Source organism: Ciconia boyciana, chromosome 1, assembly GCF_034638445.1.
Source record: "Ciconia boyciana chromosome 1, ASM3463844v1, whole genome shotgun sequence".
NCBI lineage: Eukaryota > Metazoa > Chordata > Aves > Ciconiiformes > Ciconiidae > Ciconia > Ciconia boyciana.
The window spans coordinates 10,479,654-10,502,175 of NC_132934.1; positions in this window are offsets into that span (position 1 = coordinate 10,479,654).

Genomic DNA, 22,522 nt, shown 5'->3' on the forward strand with positions numbered 1-22,522 from the left:
GTATTAGTGAAACAGCCAGCTTCTTCGCTCCCCATAAATACTCGAGTGAAAGGTTGGAGGAGCTTCATAGAAAAACTAGAAACTGTGGAGGACAGGCTTTGTTTGGGACTTTTTTGTCCTGGAATTTATCAAAGGTTGACATTTTGGAGAACTTCAGGATGATCTGAGCTAAATCCCAAAGCTCTAGTGAAGCAATTTCCATACTGAATTTCCATACAGTTTCACTTAGGTTAAGCAGGCAACTTCCTTTTCTTTGATAGTAGTTTTTCACCCCTTTAGGAAATGGAACTCCTCTTGTCTCAATATTAACCCAGAAAGGTTTTCATATAGTTTCTACAGTCCTTGTTGAAGGCTAATGTCTTCTTCAATACACATGGGGAACTCCATTTCTGATGAGCAGCCCTCCCTGAGCTGCTCTGTCCAGGTGCTCCAGTCAAACTAGCATGCAGCCTACTCTTGCCACATCTGTTAGTATTAGACCTAAAAATGTTCTGTTCTCATCAACAGGGATAAAAATCAGGCCTTGGTGGGCAGCAAAAAGCATCTCTTCATATTATAGTTGAACTATGAGGTTCAATGCAAGAAGATGTCTATTAGGGAACCGCGAGGGATGGCAGCTCCCTGGGCTGGGGTGGTGTGGTCTCCTGGGGGCAGCAGGGCAGGACCTGGCAGCCAGGGCCCGTCCCCCCACAACCAGGAGCAGGGCAAGCCAGGGAGCAGCTTCATCCCCCTCCCTGGGGATGGGGACTGGACATCAGCCCGCAGGTAGACCTGGCTTGGCAGGGCCCATGGGCAGGGCTGTGGTGGGACTGGAGGTGGCAACCTACGGCCTCACTGGGGCAGGGACTGATGGGCCCAGGGGCTGGAATGGGGTCCTGGGCCATGGGCAGGGTGAGGGGAGCCCCAGGGGTGCGAAAGGACATTAGGGCCCCTGAGTGCGCTCAGGCGCTGACAGTGGGTTAGTAAACATCCTTATAAGTCCCATGTTTCCTCTGTGGAGACTCAAGAAAGTGGGGATATGTCAGACTGGCCCCTTGAGGCAGAAGGTCTTAGCAAGCAATACAGATGCTAATGCAGTGATGAAGGCTAAAATGTAAGAACCCTCAACAAATTTTAGGTGTGAGGGAAGTCCTGCTCCATATTGCTCTATACTGCTACAAGGCTCTCTGGCCGTGAGCTGGAGCCTGGTGTTTGCGGCTAAAGAGGCTCAAGCAGTCCTTCCTGAATTGCTCTTGATCATCTGAGGTTATTTGTCTTCCAGATTTAGAGATAGTTCTCTGCCTTCTGAAAGGCTACAGTAACCAACCGTACCCCAACAGTACAAGTCTGTTTTAGTTTAATTGACGCAGTTTAGTTGACACTGAAAAAAAAAGGTAGAATGTACGCCTAAACAGTTACTAAGAATTAATGTGCACAGGATTATAATCCTTTTTCTTTGAGCAAAGAAGACCTCATGAAATAAAAGAGCTAGGCCTTCATTCCATGTGTGAGCCTGCCATGTCTGACAATACACTAGCAGGTACTGCTGAGCTATGACTGAGGCACTTTGAACAGGTTTTGAAGGATGAATCTTGTTTCACATACAGGCCTAATGCTTTTTCAGGACATTCCACCTTACAGCCTGGTGTAAATTAAATCTGACGGTCTGCCCTGGGAGCAAAACTCCTCTTTACACCCCTCAACATGGGGTAATCCTGCAGCCTGTATTACTTTTATTCTTGATACAAATACATTATATTCATTTCTGTGGGAGTTTCATGGTCATCTTTTCTTGTAAGTGTGTTAGCATGCATTATGATTGTTTATGCAGAGGCAAATGGAGATGCATGTTTCTGCATGGAAAAAGCATAAAGAGAATATGGTAATTCTGCTAGATCCAGTACATCAAGTAAATATCAAATATTGATTTGAACTTCTCATTTCTTGCTATAGCTGGAGGCAGGAGAGGAAAAGAGCAGACAAAAGAAATGCAGACATTTCAGCTATGTTTTGCAATGACCAGTCCCTTAGGCCCTTTATTTTTGTGTGTCACTTTTTTCTTGGTTTGTAGCACTACGTAGAAAAAATGCATTCCTATAAACTCTGCTTTCGCTGAACACTACCACATTGAATAGCTCAATAAACCAGAACAAACAGACAGACTGTGCAAGTGCCTCCAAAGAAGGCTTAACTTTCCTCTTCTGTTTGTTATTTTACTACTATAGTAGGGCCACTGGTGCTCTTTTTGTTAGGGTTTTGTCAACACTTCTATTATAAAGCCCTATTTTTAGGGCTTTATAGTTTTGTCTAAGGTAATTCACTACAGGTTAAAAGTTTTAAACATCAGCTTTTAATCGAGAAATAATTTTACAGTTCCTAAAAGAAAATTGCTAAAATGTGATTAATTCAGTTTTGAAAACATACCAAAAAAATTATAACTTTAGCTGTGTCAGGTGGTTGTTTTAGTGACCGTACTGCAAAAAAATTAGGACCTGAGCATAATGAAAAGCTTCCCACCTCACTGGACTTTGTGTTTGTTTTTGAAATATCTGCATGCCCATCAGAGGTCCTGCATAAGACATACGCTTAAGCACATTCTTGTATAATTATTTGTGACTTACTCACATGTTGCTGTTCCTACAGTACATTCTGGAGTAGAATGTTTTCTTGCCTCGTGCCTGAGTCTCTTCACATAAGTTGATTTTTAATTGCTGTTCTATGTAAAGATAATGTAGGCTCAACTCTTGCCCTGATGCAATATCTGTCTGATGTCCAGTACAAGTGAAAAAGATTGCTTGTGCTTTTTGCATACTAGATAGTTAAGGAGAAGTGATCTTTTTTGTTCTGTGGTAAATGAAATTTTGAGGATGCAATGGATCTAGGTCTGTTAGAGCACTGTGGAATTTTTCACTATATTTCCCTTTATTAATCAACTATGTGCACACACCACTCTTATAAACATGCCAATGCTTCAAGAAATCAACAAGTTGTATTTTCTGTCTTTAATGCTAACCAGTATACTTAGCTAGATCCTCACCCGAATAAATAAAGCTGTGTGCTCCACCACCTTTTTTATTGACTGGAATCTATCAACTGGTCAGGGTACTGAAAGGTATGAATTTCAATCCTTGTGCTATTCACTATAGCTCAAAATGTTACTTATGAAAGCTAAACAGTTCAATGCCAGTGTAAAGCAACTGAATATAACAGGGCTTCAAACTATGATAAATATTTCACATATTATACATCTCTATGATCTTCACTAGCTGGAGGGGGAGAAATGGTTGAATGTAGAATTAAACTATTTACAGTTAAGTTCACTGTTGCATGTCAAAATAGCAGACACAATGCAGCTGAAAAAATCTTCTTTGGACACTGAGTGGAACACATGCATGCTCAGCAAATAATGGTTTTTGCTCTCCTAGAAATTCTCCTGTTTGGCATTCACTGTGCTTCGACAATATGTTGGCAATTGTACATCCTGTTGCCTGATAGAAAAGCATTTCTGCAAATATTTGGAACTGTTTTTAACGCTAAATTCCTTTTTTGTAGCTCTTGCATCTGGAAGAAGCTGAAATCTTAAATAAGCCTCCAGGGATACTCCCAGGTATGGTGCCCTCACAAATTGCAGTTTGCATATAATCTCCATATAAATCATGGTAAATCTTTCTATGGCTACCGAAAAGTTTAGCGTGGGCTGTGGACAGAAATGAAGAATACCAGAACATAATATGTGGATGCTTTTTACTGAGAAAACATGAAAAAATGTTATTTTAATATTCATAGGAAATAAAACCACAAAATGGCAGTCTCTATTCAAGTCTCACTGTCTTCTATAATTTTGTTTTGGTTTATTTTCAAGTCTAGGTATTTAAAGTTAAACACATTATTTCCTATTTTGTCACTAGTCTGAAAGTTACTTCTATTACAGGCACTGAAGACTTTTCTTCAGTTGAAGAAGCCAGTTGAAGCCAGTTTCAAGCCAGTTGAAAATAGCCACCACTAAGAAGAGAAATGTTTATCAAGGCCATAAAATGGACTCTATAACTGCTAAACCTTGGCTCTTAGACTAGTTGGGTCAGTTAGATTTATATCATAGAACCAGCACATATATCACAAGGAGGTAATGTGATCTACTGAGGAATACTTATTCATTCTCCCAAGGCAAGGCAGTGTCCTAGTATTTCCTCCCTTAGACTCCCTTCCCAAAGTGGAACTTAATTTAGCAGTGCCAAGGAACTGCCTCCCTAATGAGTTATCTACTATTCCAGTGACTCCTAGCAGGTAGATGATCCTGAATGAAGTCTGCCATATTTTACCCCTGTCACTCCTTTGGATTAGCATTTTACCCCAACACCAGAGATCTCCCAAAAGATTTATCCAAGTCATCACAATAGTATTAGAACTACAATGCTAAAATAATTAAAAATATGTAATATTTTCATAATAAATATAAGAAGTGGTTACAATTATTGGTAACCTCTAAAGACCTAGTTTTCTGTTTGAAGGGTGAATGGGTACACCACATGCACTGAGCTCTTCCAGTTCATTTGAGTATTACAGATCTAATGGACTGCTAAAAGTCAGGAACAGTTCTCAGAAATTAATGAAATCTGCTTCCATCGTAGCTCTTGGAAATTCCACCATTATCTTTAATGGAATGGGATCAAACCAGAATTTGCATTTCTTGCCATGAGTCACTAAAAGCAATGGCTTGAGGCATTCAGACAAGGTCAGGCCCTGTATGGAAATCTGTTTTTGGTAGTGACTGAGTAGAAGGGGGTGTAGAAACAGAGTGTTGGATATCTAGTACCACGAAGCTGCCATACAGACGAAATGTTTTAGCCCTGATTTTGCATTTGACTTTTAGGTATAACAGAAAGAAACATTAATTTGATCTCACGATTTGTTTTACTTAAAAGTTTACATTTCTTTTCTACCTCTGGAATTATGCGTCAGTCTGTTGTCACTCAGGAAGGTGAGTGACAACACTTTCAACACCAGACAATGACTCCACAGATTTCTGCAGTAGATCTTGATGTTTGAAATAGACTTGCAGAAGAAATACCAAATAGAACTGTCAGTTTTTCATATAAACACCTCTAGGGGGTATAAGCTTCTAGTATTACCAAGAAGGATATTTTCACATCATAAAAAGAGCTCAGCCTGAATTTTAAGCCAACTGTTTCGAGTCTGGGTTTTCTTTCTTCCAGCATCTTTCCTGAAATGATGCTTTATAGGAATGGATTAATATAGAAACTGCAATACTGGCCTACAAAATTGCTGTGGGTCATTCAGTCCCATGTTTCAGAAGACAGGAAGTACTAGCTGCCTCAGAGAAAGGTGTAAACAGTTCTTCAATCAGCAGTAATGAGATAACCTGCTCACAGGGGAACTTTGTTCCTAGTGCTCATTACTTAGAAGATATCTTCTGCTTTAGGTTTTCAAAAACAGTTTTCTCTCTTCTTTCTTGAGCAATGAGGAAAGCTAGGTTGTTTGGAAGCATTCAGGGTTGCTCATTCAATTAGAGGTAGACATAATCATGATAGACCTTTGGGAGGCGGAAATACATCTGCACCATATTTATTAGCTTGCAGGTTATTACCAAGGTACTGTAAACCAAAGTTTCCTCATGCTTGACTGGATACCTTTGTGGATAATGTGGTAAATGTCTGTATTATTTTTATGAAGTATGTGTGTCTTTCTATCTCTTTCATCCTGTGCTCATGGTTTCTTAATGGTGTAAACAAAGCTGAATTTTGCTGACTCAAGGATCAGAGGGGTTTAGTGAATCCTACTAGAAGAAAGAAACAAGGGGTAGGGAGAGGGCAGAATTGAAACGGAGTATAGGAGAGCATTAGTCATGAGTTGGAGAAGCCATGAGTGGACCTGAAGGTCATCAGGCTACTGATTTCAGTTCTTGGGGAAAGGAACCTACCTTGACCTCAAGAGGCTGGAGAAACAGGCTGATAGAAACCTCATGAAGTTCAACAAGGAGAAACACAAAGTCTTTCACCTGGGGAAGAACAACTCCATGCACCAGTATATGCTGGGGGCCATCCAGCTGGAAAGCAGCAGAAAAGGACCCAGGGGTCCTTGTGGACACCAAGTTGAACATGAGTCAGCAATATGCCCTTGCAGAAAAGGTGGCTAATAGTATCCTGGGCTGCATTAGGAAGAGTGTTACCAGCAGGTTAAGGGAAGTGATCCTTCCCCTCTACTCAGCACTGGTGAGGCAACAGCTGGAGTACTGTGTCCAGTTCTGGACTCCCCAGTACGAGAGAGACATGGACATACTGGAGAGAGTCCAATGAAGGCCACGAAGATGATTAAGGGACTGGAGCATTTCTCATATGAGGAAAGACTAGGAGAGCTGGGGCTGTTTAGCTTAGACACGTCAAATCGCAGGGGAGATTTTATTAATGTGTATAAATACCTGAAGGGAGGGTGCAAAGAGGACTGACCCAGGCTCTTTTCAGTGGTGCCCAGTGACAGGGCCAGAGGCAATGGGCACAAAATGAAACACAGGAAGTTTCATCTGAACATCAGGAAACATTTTTTTGCTATGGGGATGACTGATCACTGGCACATGTTGCCCAGAGAGGTTGTGGAGTCTCTATCCTTGGAGATATTCGAAAGCTGTCTGGAAACTGTCCTGGGCCTGCTTAAGCAGGGGGGTTGGAGCAGATGACCTCTAGAGATCTCTTCCAACCTCAGCAATTCTGTGATACTGTGTTCTAGAATCTGTATTCCACAAGTGTATGTAATGTCCAAACAGTGCAGGTTCCTACACTTTGCTTTTGAATTTATAAGCTTAAAGCCCAAGGAAGGGAGCAGAATGGGATCCATCACTGTCAATCTCGAGTATCTAGGAGTGGGAAGCTCAATTAGAACATGTCCCAGTGTTCCTTTAGGGTCAGATCTCCAGTACATGTGAAAAGGCATCTCTGGATTCAATTCTGCTTTCATAGAATCATAGAATTGTTTAGGTTGGAAAAAACCTTTAAGATAATCAAGTCCAACTATTAACCTAACACTGCCAAATCCATCACTAAACTATGTCCCTAAGCAACACATCTACATGCCATTTAAATACCTCCAGGGATGGTGACTCCACCACTTCCCTGGGCAGCCTCTTCCAATGCTTGACAACCCTTTCCGTGAAGAAATTTGTCCTAATATCCAATCTAAACCTCCCCTGGCGCAACTTGAGGCCATTTCCTCTCATCCTATCGCTTGTTACTTGGGAAAAGAGACCGACACCCACCTCGCTACAACCTCCTTTCAGGTAGTTATAGAGAGCGGTAAGGTCTCTGCTGAGCCTCCTTTTCTCCAGGCTAAACAACCCCAGTTCCCTCAGCCACTCCTCATAAGACTTGTGCTCTAGACCCTTCACCAGCTTCGTTGCCCTTCTCTGGACACGCTCCAGCACCTCAATGTCCTTGTAGTGAGGGGCCCAAAACTGAACACAGTATTCGAGGTGTGGCCTCACCAGTGCCGAGTACCGGGGGACAATCATTTCCCTAGTCCTGCTGGCCACACTATTTCTGATACAAGCCAGGATGCTGTTGGCCTTCTTGGCCACCTGGGCACACTGCTGGCTCATATTCAGCCGGCTGTCAACCAACACCCCCAGGTCCTTCTCTGCCAGGCAGCTTTCCAGCCACTCTTCCCCAAGCCTGTAGCGTTGCATGGGGTTGTTGTGGCCCAAGTGCAGGACCCAGCACTTGGCCTTGTTGAACCTCATACAATTGGCCTCGGCCCATCGATCCAGCCTGTCCAGATCCTCCTGTAGATCCTTCCTACCCTCAAGGAAATCAACACTCCTGCCCAATTTGGTGTCATCTGCAAACTTACTGAGGGTGCACTCGATCCCTTCATCCAGATCATTGATAAAGATATTAAACAGAACTGGCCCCAGCACAGAGCCCTGGGGAACACCACTTGTGACCGGCCGCCAACTGGAGTAAACTCCATTCACCACCACTCTTTGGGCCCGGCCACCCATCCAGTTCTTAACCCAGTGAAGAGGACACCCGTCCAAGCCATGAGAAGCCAGTTTCTCTAGGAGAATGCTGTGGGAAACCGTGTCAAAGGCTTTACTAAAGTCTAGGTAGACAACATCCACAGCTTTTCCCTCATCCACTAAGCAGGTCACCTTGTCATAGAAGGAGATCAGGCTAGTCAAACAGGACTCACCTTTAATAAACCCCTGCTGACTGGGCCTGATTGCCTGGTTGTCCTGTACGTGCCGCGTGACAGCACTCAAGATGATCTGCTCCATAACCTTTCCTGGTACCGAGGTCAGACTGACAGGCCTGTAGTTCCACGGATCCTCCTTCCGGCCCTTTTGTAGACGGGCATCACATTTGCTAACCTCCAGTCAACTGAGACCTCCCCAGTTAGCCAGGACTGCTGATAAATGATGGAAAGGGGCTTGGTGAGCACTTCTGCCAGCTCCCTCAGTACCCTTGGGTGGATCCCATTTTTGATACATAACATAATAGTCTTTAAGAAGACAAGTATCTTCACATTTCAGAAGAAATAAAACCACTGAGAGTCCCACTGTTCATAAACTGTGTTTAGACCTTACCCAAATCCTTTTCCACCAGGGCCCATATTTTCTGATCCCTTTTTTTGCTTATTTTCAGTAACTATTTTGTTCTTACAGAGTTTCTGTTTTCAGATAAGAAGCAGGTTTTTCCAAATGTGACATGAAAGAACGCTCTTTTGCTATGTGTAGCTGAGAGAATGTCAGTAAATAATACTACTCTTATAAGAATTCTTATTTTGTTATGAAACTGTCATTTTGCAGATCCAGTTTGATTAACTTCTGATAACATCTAAGATAGGAGTTTCTTAGCTAAACTAAACTTGAAAGTTCTTAAGAGTTTTTTGTTGACCTTTGAAGACCAGGCTACACACTCCTTTAAGGACATCTATTCTCTTAAATTTCTTGGGTACTTTAGAAAATCCCTCTGAGAACATGCAATCATTATTAATTCTTCATAACATAGGAGTATATATGAACAAGTATGCTGAATGAGACCAGAAGTCCATCTTGCCCAACTACCTGTCTGCAACACTGGACAAAAGTCAATGTGCATGTAAGAGTATAACAAAGAAGCAACTATGGTGATAATTCCCCAGAATAATCTCCTAGCTTTCAACAGTGTGCAGCCCAGGAACCTTGTGGTCCAGAGGTAGTTTCTATGCACCTCTATTGATGCAATCCTCTGTTCCACAAAATTGTGCAACCTCTATTGAATCCATAAAAAAAATTACTGTCTACAGTAACTTTTTGGTAAGTAGTTTCACATCTTTAACCTTCTGTGTAAAGGATGATACATTATTTTGCATTTTCTGAACTTGTTATCTGCTAACTTCATTTATTAAATTTGTACTGGGGCAGTCCTTGAGTTATCAGTCTATAGTCACCCTCTGTTTGCCTCTTTTAAACAATTACAGTAGAAGATTCAGTCACGCATTGTTTTCTGCCACACACATAGAAGTTCCAAAATCAAATTGCTTTTGAAGTTTGCTAATTGCATTCTGTCTGCCTAATACTCTCTATGCATTTCTGCTTAGATTAAATGATAGTTCAGTTCTTGTTTTAACATTAATAGCATTTGTTGTAGTTCAACAATTGTTCTGCTTCAAAGCAAATAATCTAATTCTTGAATATAAGACTCTAAGGTATACTCTATGCCTCCACATTGAGAAGTATTTTGCAGGTAAACAGATCAGGCTAATAAATACAAATATTCCTCTGCATAAAGATTCCAGTTAGACAATAAGGATCCTTATTTGTAAATGACAAAAAAATTCTGTATGCATATCAGATATTAAAATGTCAATGGTCCCTAAAGAGGTATTTAAGTGTGATATGTAGCATTCGGTACCAGTTTTTATTTACTGGTGTGTATTGTAAGATTGTAAAAAGACTTATGAATTACCAAGCTTAATAATACAATACACAAATAAGAAGATGACCTGTACCAAATGTGTAATTACAGCCTAAAGCAAGAAAAAGCAGGTCAATATGGTAGTCAGCTGGGAAGAAGCACCAGACAATACTGAGATACTAGTGGTTAGTCTAATAAGCAATTGCTTTAGCACAACAGCTACCCAACTATTGCTGAGTATTGTCATACAAAATGAGAAAAATGCCAAAGACATTTTCACCAAAGATTGTGTGAGAAAACCAATTGCACAGCTGAACTCTGTAGAACAATGCAAAAAATAGGAGTATACTTCTTCTATCATTATCCATTTTATTTTTATAAGCATCATGGGAAACCAATTATGATGACAGCTGTGATAAGTCTTCTTTAAAAATTGTACTGATTATCACTTGTTTCAGATTACCCAGATGAGGAATAACTAGAAAGAAAAATAAACCTGATTCTACATGCACAGTACAGCCTAGTGTCTTGTTAATTCACTCTAACAACTCTTTAAAAACAACTGAATTCAGTGAATAATCAAATGAAAACTATGTTGGTAAGAAACAACTTTGAAATACAATTTGATCCATAGAAGGATCAGGATTATTTTATGTTGTTTATTATATGCATTGCACTTCCCTCCTAAGTAACTTTTAAAATACCTTCAGAACTTCATTGTTTAGTGTACGAACTTCTGTGTCTTCCATGGTAGGGGTAGAGGTTGCAGTGGATGTCAGTGTATATATGTGAATGTTTAGCACGTTGCCTACAATCAGAATTCAGTGTTGGGGCAGAATAACAGATGACTGAAAGAGGAAAGACATCTGTATATATTTGAAACCACAGTGATTATTTATCTTGGCATTTGTTCATAACTATTAGATTAAAAGTAGCTCTTCCAGAAAAAGTCAGCTATTGTTTTAAACTAAATTGAAGGATTATTTATTAGATCTTTATCAAACATTAACCTTTTTAATGTATTGTAGAGACAGCCAAAGTGCCTCCAATATTTAATTAAAAAACATGTATGTTTTTCCTAATCTTATTTTATGAATGGTCTCTCATTTAGTGGGCTTCTTTGAATAGTACAAGAAATGACACAGCTCTTTGTAGCGAAAGAGTAATCAACTGAAAAATCACTTCTTAAACACTTGGATTTCCCCTAGAAGTCTTCTTAGTAAATATGTCTTATTTTGACCAAATAGTTTGGGGTTTAGAGTTATCACATCTTGACAGAGTTAACAGAGCTGAATTCTTATTAATTATAAGCAATAATAGAAAAATTTTCAGGCATATAATCAGAATGTGACTTGACCTATAAAGGTAGGGTATCTTAGATACCCTATATAGTCATGTCTTCATTCACAGATTTCTTTCTTCCTCATGACATGTGTAGGAAATGGTGCTCTCACTGCTCTATAGCTGAGAACTCAGGCCAAGGATAAACAGAGTGGCTGGGTAACATTACCTGAGTGCCTCAATCAGAAAATGAACCCAGCTTTTCCAAGTCTGAAACCACAAGACTGTCCGTCCTTCTAAATAAATGGGCTTGCAATATGTATTTCCACATGCTTCGTGTTTGTACTACCCCAGAATCATTCACAAAATATGACATCTACAAAATAACCCGAATTCCTTACCACAATTTCTGTCTGATACGAAACTAACTGATTTTTTTTGGTATATAATATAGCCTTTCAATATTTTTTTCATATTCTCACTCGTTTTAAAACATATCTTGTTCCATAGCAGAGATTATATGTGGTATGAGTTCAAGCCAGCTCTGTATAAACTACACAGTATCTTTCAAACATATGAAATATATTTGATCAAATATCTGGGAAATACGATTTTTCCATATGGGTTAGTTTTCACATGAGGGAGTTTAGTGTTTCTATGGAGAACATAATATGCTCAGACAAATATAATAGGTAAAGACTTGCAAACACAGAGTGGGAGAAGCAGGTGTCCAGATGGATTTTCACATAGGAAGGTCTCAAAGGTCACTGATGGTGATGAGGTCTCAGAGATTCCCAAATCCTCATAAAGCTATTCCTTCCTTTCCCAATACACTAATCTCCTACTGCTCTTGATAATCCAGTGACTCAGGAAGCAAGGCCTCTTTTTTCCCTTTTGTTTGTCAGAAGCAGACTAAATGACAACAATTTTCTGAATTACCATTTATTAGGGCAGAACAAGAGTATTCATGAAGGTCATCACCCAGAAGAATATTCATTCATTGATGTATCAATATTTGTCTTCCTGCTGCCAGACTAGAATCTCCAGAGAACAAAAACATAATGGTAGTAAAATTTACAGCCAGGTATGGCTTTCCCCACTGCCCTAAAATGGGAGCACAGACAATTTGATATCCTTGTCCGGCAGAGAACAGAGTGATGTCAGCCCGTTATAAAGGGAATACTTGATGGTCACTTCCTTCTGCTTTCTATTTCCCACAAAGTGATGGCTTCCATCCAGATGAGATGGTTGTGTTTTACTCTCTCTTAGCTTTCTCTCTGTTTACATGATTCAGTTTTTGATATGATTCACAAGAAGGATTTGCTTGGTGTTTTCCTCCACCTGGAGTTGTCTTTGTAAATTATCCTTCACCTCCTGATGTCCCCAGTTCCCTTCAATTAAGAGTTGTTTCCACAAAAGAGAATGGAATCACTGCAGGGAATTGTCTGAGTGAGAAGATCCTGGAAACAAATAAAATAACCTTCTGTGATCATTTTACTACTGTCATTTCTCATTCTTAATGCAGCAAACTTGGAACAGCTTGTGAAGATTAATGAATACTAAAGTTACTATGTTAATTGAGCATTGTAAATATTACTACTCTTTGGGTTCATAGAGGTAATATATTAAGAACACTATACAGACGAACAGTGGTTTTCAGATAGCACCCTCAGTTAGCAGCACAGCCATTTGGCAGGCTTTGATGTTTTCAGATTTAGCCTTTGGTAAATCTGCATCTGGTTTTTCACAGTAAAAACTGGCTGAGAGGAGGAACAGTGAATATATTTTCTCACATATAATCAGGTAACACACATCCCTCCAGAAGTACTACTCTTTGAAATTAAGATGAGCAGAAAACCCACATCTCAAATCATCTGGGATGTGAGAAATCACAGCCAGGGACACTGTAGGGGAAGAGGGAGAAGGTCCAGGATATAAGAAACAGCAAGATACTGCAGTAAATATCTCATGCCTTAGCTGAATATGCATCTAATTCACACTGTGTCTGTTGTTAAAAAGTTCTGCTGTTAAGCAGCTCTAAATGGCTATGAATGAAAGTACAGCATCAGGTTAAAAAATATATTCAACCTCAAACCAGAAGAGAGCTGAAGTGGAACAGATTGGCAACCAGATCCCTGTAAGTGGGGAAGCTTACTTGACGGGGGCCTGTGTTTTGTGTTGGTAGGACTCAAGAAAGATGTGCAAGAAGGTATTTTCTGTTTTAGAATACTTATTTGCTTCCACCATTTTGTTACAGGATAAGTATAGTAACTGCCTTTCACTTATGGTAACAATAAATTACTGGTAAATTAGGTCACTTAGTTAAACAGTGGAAACAATAAATTCTACCACATACAGAGTGGAGGTACATACCTTTGCCCAAAACCATGGCATATTAATGACACCTTGTGTCCTTGACTCTGGTTTTCTTAAGTTTGTGTGGTTATCAGGGAGAATCAGGGAAAAAATCATAGAAATAGAAGAACAGGAAAAGTAAAATAAGAAAAAAACATGCATAAAATAAATACTCAGAATGTGACTCTGAGAAATGTTATGAGAAACACTAACTGATTTCAGTGTTGCCTGGAAATAAGTTGAATATTTAAGAAAAATTGTTGTTGTTCTGTTGTTGTTTCTGTTATTTGACTCCTGTTCTGTTGAGGAAAACAAATTTTTGAACATTCTTTGTAAATAATAAAAATTACATTTTAAGAAGAGAGCTGAGCTCCCTTCTCCACCCAGGCGGGGCACAACAAAATTGCCTATTGGGAACAGCATCTTCCATCCCCCAATCCATTCATTCCTGTAAGTATTGAGAGTCCTTGCTGACATGGGCCCAAACTGTAAGAGGGCATACATTAACAATTAGACATTGTGGAGAACTGTGAGCCAGGGCCTGAACCCAAACTCTGGCTCTCATTCACTAACTAGGACAGGCTAGCAAAACCCCATGAGCAAGTAAGACACTGCCACCCTTATTTTTGAGCAGATGGTTCACCCCATTCAAGAGAGATGAAGGCCTGAGGTCTGGTCTTGAAATAGTAACCACTCCAGTAACCCACTTTGAGGGGACTAACCTATGTCAAAAAAAGAAAACTGAAGTCTGAACCTCAATGCAAGTGTTAGCTTCCTCCAGAGGTCCTAGGCACTACACAGCTGGCTCAAAAACTTTGAATAAGTAGCTCTTCCCAAAATGGAAATTTTTATATCCTACTGGATAGTCCTTGTAAACACATTTTATTATGTGAGTAAGAAAAACAAGACTAAAGGTCATAACTACTACTACTAAAATCTATAATATTTTTATATATATATAATATTTATATATATATTTGTTTACTCAGTTGTGTGTCCTTTATAGTCATCATTGCCCTGAATGGGTATGTTATTTGCTGATGTTATATGAATTCAAGAGCATTGTAACTATTTTTGTAACTATTTTGAAGAAAAAGCTGTCCCCTATCGCTACCAAAGTTTCCTCTCTTCTCTGGCTTGACCCAGCTGATGTTTATAGCAATCTAGGATATTAAAGGTGGAAAAGAGAGTTTTGCTGTTATTTCCTTAAGAGTTTGTCACCTATCTTATTTGTAATAGAAGGTTTGCTACAAGGCAATGGCACATAAGGTCTGTTGAGATTTTTTTAGCCTTAGGCAGGCTGCAGGGTGGATGATAGATTTGCCTCTTCAAATATGGTGTTGATGATATCTATCAACACAGTCGCTAAGAATATGGACATCTTTCACCAGGCACGATAGGCATGAGCCTAAAACAGTGACAGTGACTCAGATTTCCTTTAGCATTTCTTGTACACCTTACTTTCTGGTGTGCTGAATACTTGGAAAGAAGTTGGTATGTGTTTTGGCCATGTCTCAGTGGATGGTTGCTGCTGTCTGGGGATGTATTTCAGATGTGGTAATTGCTCTTTAAGAAGTGTATTTTCGTACTTCACTAATGTAGAGTTAGGCTCCAGGGTGGCTTGCATTCAGATTGCATTGATAAAGCAGGAGAAGATTGTGTGCTCTCAGTCTCAGCTGTGCAAAAGGGTTGTAGTAACTTGTTGTGGAGGATTTTATCTTCATCTGATTGTGTTTTCTATTGAGGCTCTCTCTGGAGCAACAGAGGTGATAGCTGCATATTCTACAAGCAAATCCAAAGCTCTCGAGAGGCAGCCACCTGGTAGGGCTTGAATTTTTGAGCATGTTACAGTGCAATACTTTACCACGTGCAAAACAAATGTACAGGAACAAGAAAATCAAGAAGTATCACAGAAATATGCAGTATGATTTGGATAGAAACATTCATATCTTGACACCTTAATAAAATATGTGAAAAGGGAAATATTCTTCACACTGTGGCTTTAGGGATCTAATTTAGGTGACTAAACTATACCCTAGATGCTATTCTCCACTCAGCAGAGCTCCCGGTCACCAGTTCACCACTTCAAGCACCTCATCTGCATAGTTCAGCTGAAATGGTGTGAATTCTTTATGTTGTCTTAGGCTTTCACTTCGTATGAGAACTATGAGATATGGAATAAGGAATATGCTTTTAAAATTGCAATGTCTCTTTCCCAGTGACAGACATTTTGATTTACAGACCTAAGTGAGGGGGGAACATGCTTGTGTAGTGCACACACTATTTTGTGGAAAAATTATTCTGCTAAGAGCTATGCTTCTGCGGCAGAGGGTTGCTGTAAACTGGGACAGGTATGCATGCAGTAATTTCTTACCTAGACTGAGGCTTGGATACCTGCATGCCAGTTCATTCTTTGATGCAGATTCTCCTTTACTTGCAACAGCAGAGAACAATGTTTTTGGAGCAAGATTTTTTTCAGAGGTTCATAAACAAGCAGTAACAGATTTGCTTGGGACTTTTCATGAGATTGCCTTTCTAAGTGGTGTGTACTGGCCTTGTTATGTGAGTGTCAGCTCTGGAATTACCACCAGTACCAAAACATTTAATGAATTTCCTTAACATGCCACATGGAAATAAAGGTGGGTCAAGAGCTCATTCACAAGCAGCTTACTTGTTCCTTCAGTGGGAGATGGATGGGGAGACAGGGCAGTAATCTTCTTATTAATCCTCACTGATTTAGCAGGCTCCTTGCTCTGATGTTAAAAAGTTCTTCTGTTAAGCTCTAAATAGCAATGTTAGGCCACACAGTGACAAGCAGAAATCTTTACTGACCGTGGATTTGTTCTAGTATTTCACAGAGATGATAAGGTTTCAGAATAGGCTCTACTTCCTTGAGGCTGAAATGTCAAGCAGCAAATGGTCAGGAGGCAGCAGCATGGTAGATCACAAACAGTGATAACCTTGCTACTTACAGGGTGACAGACACAACAGGGAAAGCTTCTGTGCCAGCGGGCAGGAGCAGGTCGCAGAGGAGGGATACCTTGGGCCTTGGCAGGGTCATGGCAGGGGAAAGCAACAAGGGAGTGGTACCTGAATCTGCCATGTGTCCAAGGCATTAGAGATGATATTTCTTTAGCTATAATCTTACTGACATGCTGAGAACTGTACCAAGTTCATATCTGGTACTGGGGCACCTGCATCCTACAAAAGATTTGTATTTGCAGTATGTTAATCTACCTACTTTGACCTGCCCTTTGCCTATGTTTATCCATCTGGAGAAAAACGTCTCACAGAAGCATGAACAAATCTAACTATTGTAGAAGCAGAGGATTATTATTGTTTCAAAACACATTTGTCAGGAACAAAAGATTCAATCCCAAACTTAGTAAGGTAAAATTCCACGTTGATGTCAGCAGTTTTAGGGGTAGGACTGCCGTAGGGTACAGGGCATCTTGGCAAAACTCCCCAGTTGTTTTAAGGAGAAAGTGGAATTGTACAGGGAACTTTTGGTCAACTTTTTCCAAGAAGTCTGGAGAACTTATTCCCACCTGGGGGAACATGGTCCTACCAACTAATTTGGAGAACAGGAAAAAGGAAATTGCACACTGGCGGGGTTTATGCTAGACAATGGAGCAATCTCCTTATTGCTTAAACATGCAAGCCACATACTTTTTACTCTACCTCTCTTTTGTTGTGGCACCCCCTCCCTCCCCAAAAAAGCTGAATAAACATGAAAGATCAGCAGACATATTACTTTTTACACAACAGAACGTGGCTTTATAGGGCTTTGTTACATCTTGAAAAGATTAAGTGCACCTGCATGTGAAGAATCCCTATCGCTCTGAATAATCGGGCAAAGGCACCTCCGTTACTAGGGCACAGGCAAAGGACACGGTTGGGCTGCAGGTTTATAGCAAAGCTTGTTTAACCAAGCCTGGATCCTCTAATTTGTGAGGAGCAAGGCTGCCATCCAGCGGCTTTTCTCCAGTACAAAACTGAATTTAACAGCAACAAGGTGGAGAAAATGTTAATGTTCTCTTGGTTTAAATGGGGATCTGTTAATTTGTTAATGTCTTCCTTTTTTGTTTTAACCTTTAATTTAGATAACACACTAGCTGCAAACTACACTGAGAAAAGAAAAGTTATTAGCTTATTTTAAATTATCACTAACTTTTGTTCTTGTTGACTTGGATTTTATATGTATAACTTGGTAATCATTCTGCCTACAAGAAACCATAGATAAGCATAAATTAATTTTTAAAAAATGCTTCATAGCTGAAATAATAGTGTTCCATTAATGTGCGCATCACATTTTAAAATGGAAGACACATTTATAAACTTAATTCAAAGCTGGCGAAAATAATTTCATCCTTCAACAGGCTTGGAATCAGTCCCTGTTTGAATAAAAAGGAAACCTGAAGTTATGCAATCTGAAGGAAAATTATCATGCATATGACATATTCATCTCTAGGGACCGACAGATCAACAGGTAGCATTAGAAGGAAATTTCCTGATGTTTATCCCCTTGCATATCCCACTCAAACATAAATGTTTTTATCTACTGAAAAGCCGAAGGTCAGGCTGGTGAATAAGGCAGAAGGGTAATCTGCTCCTGAGGCAAATCATATAAATTCCCTTTGCCTCCATTTCCCTCTGTCTAAAACAGGGATAAAGCTCATCTAGCTTGCAGGCAAGATGTGAGATTCAATACACTGTGAATTACAAAGGATTTTGAGCTCCTCAAGAACAAGAGAGTATTTGTGTACTCCTTAATACTGTTTATACAAAACATAAATCTATCAAAGGCTTGAAGGTGGCTGCATTGACCAACTTCTTCCACTCTGCCTCTCGCCAGCTAATACCACTTAGCAGCCCCCTTGCCTCCCAGGGCACCAATGAAGACAGGGGACTGTCCTTTCTACGTGTTATTATTAAGCTCAAGTACTCTTGTTTCAATAAACTCTCTAACAAGGATGAATCAGTCTGTTTAGTTTAACCAAAAGAAAGCAAAGGGATACTTTCACCACAGTCCAGTGTGCTCTTTATTGGGAGACAGAACTCAGTTAATGAAGAGCTCCGGACTGCAGACTGCAAAGTTTTAGTAAGATTCAGTTCTGAAGATGAAATGGAATAAATTCAGATGCAAATGAGGGCATGAATGCCAACATTAAGAAAGCTTAAGAAGCAAGTTAGCAGGAGTTGTGGTAGATTCAGAATCAGGGCAGATGTTTAAACCAAATTTAGATTTTTTTCTGGAAATCATGCTTTTAGAACATGAATTTACTGGTAGAAATCAGTGTGTTTTACCCCACAGATCAAACTAGATTATCACAAGGTTTTCTCTGACCTTAGAATGTTTTCATATATTGAGTCCTTTGTAAAAATTGTTTTATTTTTAGAAATACTTGTTAGGAATAGCAAAAATTGTTACAGTTGGTGAAAGGGAAGATGAAAAGCATTTAAAGTAAGTTTAAAAAAGGGAATACTATCTAGGCAACAGCTGCTCATTTTTATTGGAAAATACTAGAATAATCACATTCAAAATGTCTCATATGTGAAATGTCAAAATATTTCAATCAGTCGTATATCTAGTAACACAATTAGGAATGGCTTTTTCTGTAAAAAAAAAGTTACTCCTAAAAATAATTTTGACTTTTTTTCTTTTATATTTCCTCTAGAGACCATAGAGTGTTTTGCCCTATTCTTTTTCTTCATACAAGTTACAATATTAAAAACCCCAACATTTTCTGTTTATGGTGAACACACCCCTCTCCCATTTCCTTCAGATGGAAGAATCTGATCAGAGAGTGAACACTAACTGAAATGAATGCAATCTTTGATTTCAGGATATTGGGAGGATAGGCACTTTTTCTGGGTTTTGTTCATTCTGAGTGAATTAACCTTGCTTCACTTTGGACATCTGAAAATCAGACATTTAAATAGGAGGCAGCTACTCTCTAAGGTTGTTCAACTCATTTATCTCAGACGTTTATGCTAAGATGAGCTGAATCGCCCTCTGGAGGTGCCTGTTTCTCTTCGACTATGTGAAGAGCCTAGAGTGACTAGCCCAGTTCTAGATATCTAACTTTTAGATGCCTAAGTTTGACAAATGAATTTTTCCTTCTGTTTCAAAAATAATCTAAACTAGGACCACCTAGGAAGAACAGAAGTCTTTTTCTTTACTCAAGAGAAGATTCATGATTATTTTAAAAGATTTTAGTCCATTCTTATTCAAATCCATTCACAACCCTTACTAATTTTTTTTAAACACGTCATTTTTTGAATATAAAAGCAAAGAAAGAAAAACATTTTACCTCTTGTTAGTCACTAATATAAAAATCCAGTCCATTTTACTTGAGATGGTAATCCTACTAATGAACTTGTTTGAGGTCATTCAAATAGAGGGCTTCCAAAAGACCCTCATTTGTAGGAAAATTTAAGCCAGAGGAATGAAGCAGCTCTATTTTACATGTAATTTCTCACATTTGAAGTTTACTACTAAAGACTTACCTAACAATTGCTGTACAAGCAGAAATTAAACCTCCTGTTTTATAGATCAGACATTAAGTACCTATGTAAGTTGTGAAATACCAACACAGCTCTAATTTTGAAACATAACTCACATCCTTAAACATGAAAATCTGTCTAATAACATGCTCTTATGCATATTTTCATTGATCATGCTACATTCATGTTACAGTTCCCTAAAATTAACAAATTATTTGTAATAAGTCACTTTAAAGATTGTAAGGTTTATTCAGCAAATAACTCCACAGACACTTGCTGTCTATACTGATAACAAAAATAAAAAGAAAAAATAAAAAATTTAACCCCCCCCCCCCCCCAAACCACAATCAATCCTGATCTCCACACTGTAAGGAAGGTGCAAATGGCCTTCCTTACATGAAGGCTAAGATTACAATAATGATCTCATTTTCCTTCTAATATTTCATGAAGTGTCAAGCATTGTTTTAGCTGTCTATTCCAGTTGGGCTCTGGAAACAAGAGTGTGCAGCTCAGGAAGGACAGCTGCCCTAAAGCAGACCCTGATTTCATAGCATGCAGAGTTTTAGCTGCCTCATAAAAGCTTTTCAGGTCAGTGCAATGAGCAAAATTGTTGACAGATGCAGCCACACTTAGATAATTTTTTTTTCACTGATTTTTCCTTATTGCCCAATGACTTCTGTGCCTGAGATATAGTCTCAGCTGGAAATTATTGTAGTGAGCAAGAATACCCTTTGGTGGTAATCCGTAGCCCCAGATAGACCTATGCTTTTTTTTCATAGTCTTTTTTCCATTAAGCTGTATTTCTCAAGTCGGCACCATGAAACCCTTGGTTGTTTACAGGTATAGAGCTACCACACCTTACCTGTCTAAACTCATACAGAGCCTCTGCCCCTGCTCTGTGGTACCCCACAGATAGGACTATATCTCATGCATGTAGCACAACACCATGGCATCCATGATCTATCAGCTTCTCTGGGTATTCTTTCTAACTGGGGTCATGAAGCAAAGGATGCCCTGTGATATATTCTCCTATAGCTGGGAAGTACATTGCCTAGTAGCCCTCTATGTTCAAAAGAAGCCCACTAAAAGGTGCCTGTCCCTTTTGCAGACTAGAACTATGCCTTTTTATCCACTATATGACCTAATCTTGCAGTTTCTCGTCCCATGACATGACCCACTGCATGAAAGTTTGTACACTAGAAAATTGGGTAAGACATCTTGGATCATTGCTGGTCACAGACTCCAAAAAACTACAGGTGTTGAATCTGTCCAGACCTGCAGGATTAGCCCAGTGAAGACATGAAATGCTAAATCTGAAAGCCCATTTAATTCTGTTGTAAATCTCAATATATAGGTGACATTTCCCTCAGAGGCTAGCTGGCAGGATGCTTCCTAGAAGAGACCTATGACCTATGGGGGAAAGAGCATGGAGACCTGACAGGATGCTCCTCTACTATTGGATTTCCAAGGTTTGGGTACTTAACAGATTGATGATTGTAGAGTGGTCAGATGCTGCGTCTCTCCTAGTCTACAGGTACTCATACAGCCCTTCACAGTGCAATGACCAGAATCCCCAGGTGACTTGGAAGGAAATTCCACACATCAGAAAAAAGTTCATAGGAAAGCCACGTGGGGTAGCACATGTGAAAAAATCCAAATGTGTTTGAAATGTAAAGCTATTCCAATACATGTAAGTGACAATAAAAGAACTATTTATCTTTGGGTAAAAAGAACAGCTGTGAAAACATTGGCTTTTCTCAACAGGGGCTTCTTCCAGGTGAGCTCAAATATTATCCATAAGCATATCAGAACTGAACATTTATTTTTTGAGATTTACCAAGTAATTCCTGTGGTTATTATTTATTATTTTTAGACCTACTTGATTTTTTAAGATTTTTTTTAAAGGCTGAAAAACTTAAACTTCTGTTAATCTAGAAAGGAAAGCTTGTGTTTGGGGTTTGTCTGTTTTTGTAAAATGTTATGCAAAATATCTTAAGAAGAAATTCTATAAAAACATCATAGAAATATTTATTTGAGCCTTTTCTAAAATAATCTTAAGTGCAGTCAAGGTGTAAATGTATGAAAAAGACAAGTTTTATAAAGATGACATTCCATGCAGGTACATTCTATTTAATAAAAAGCTCATTTTCATAGAACAGGAGGTTTGAGCAATTTTGCCCAATTCTGATATCTTTACAGTATTGTTTAGAGATCCTGGCTGAAAACTGAACTGTACAAAGGAATATATCAGTTTACAGTAAATGATCATCCTTTCAAAAAAACCCCCCACCCAATAACCCAACAGAAAAAATCCCTGGCAATCTGAATAGGCATGATATATAATACAGAAGAGAAGAAGAAATGGCATGATCATTTACAAGCAAGGCTTCAAAAACAGTCCAGTCTGATTTTTCAGAACCTTTGAGCACACATAATTCTTATAGACATGAAATAGAAAAATGGATGCTCATACTTTTTGAAAATTAATATTTATG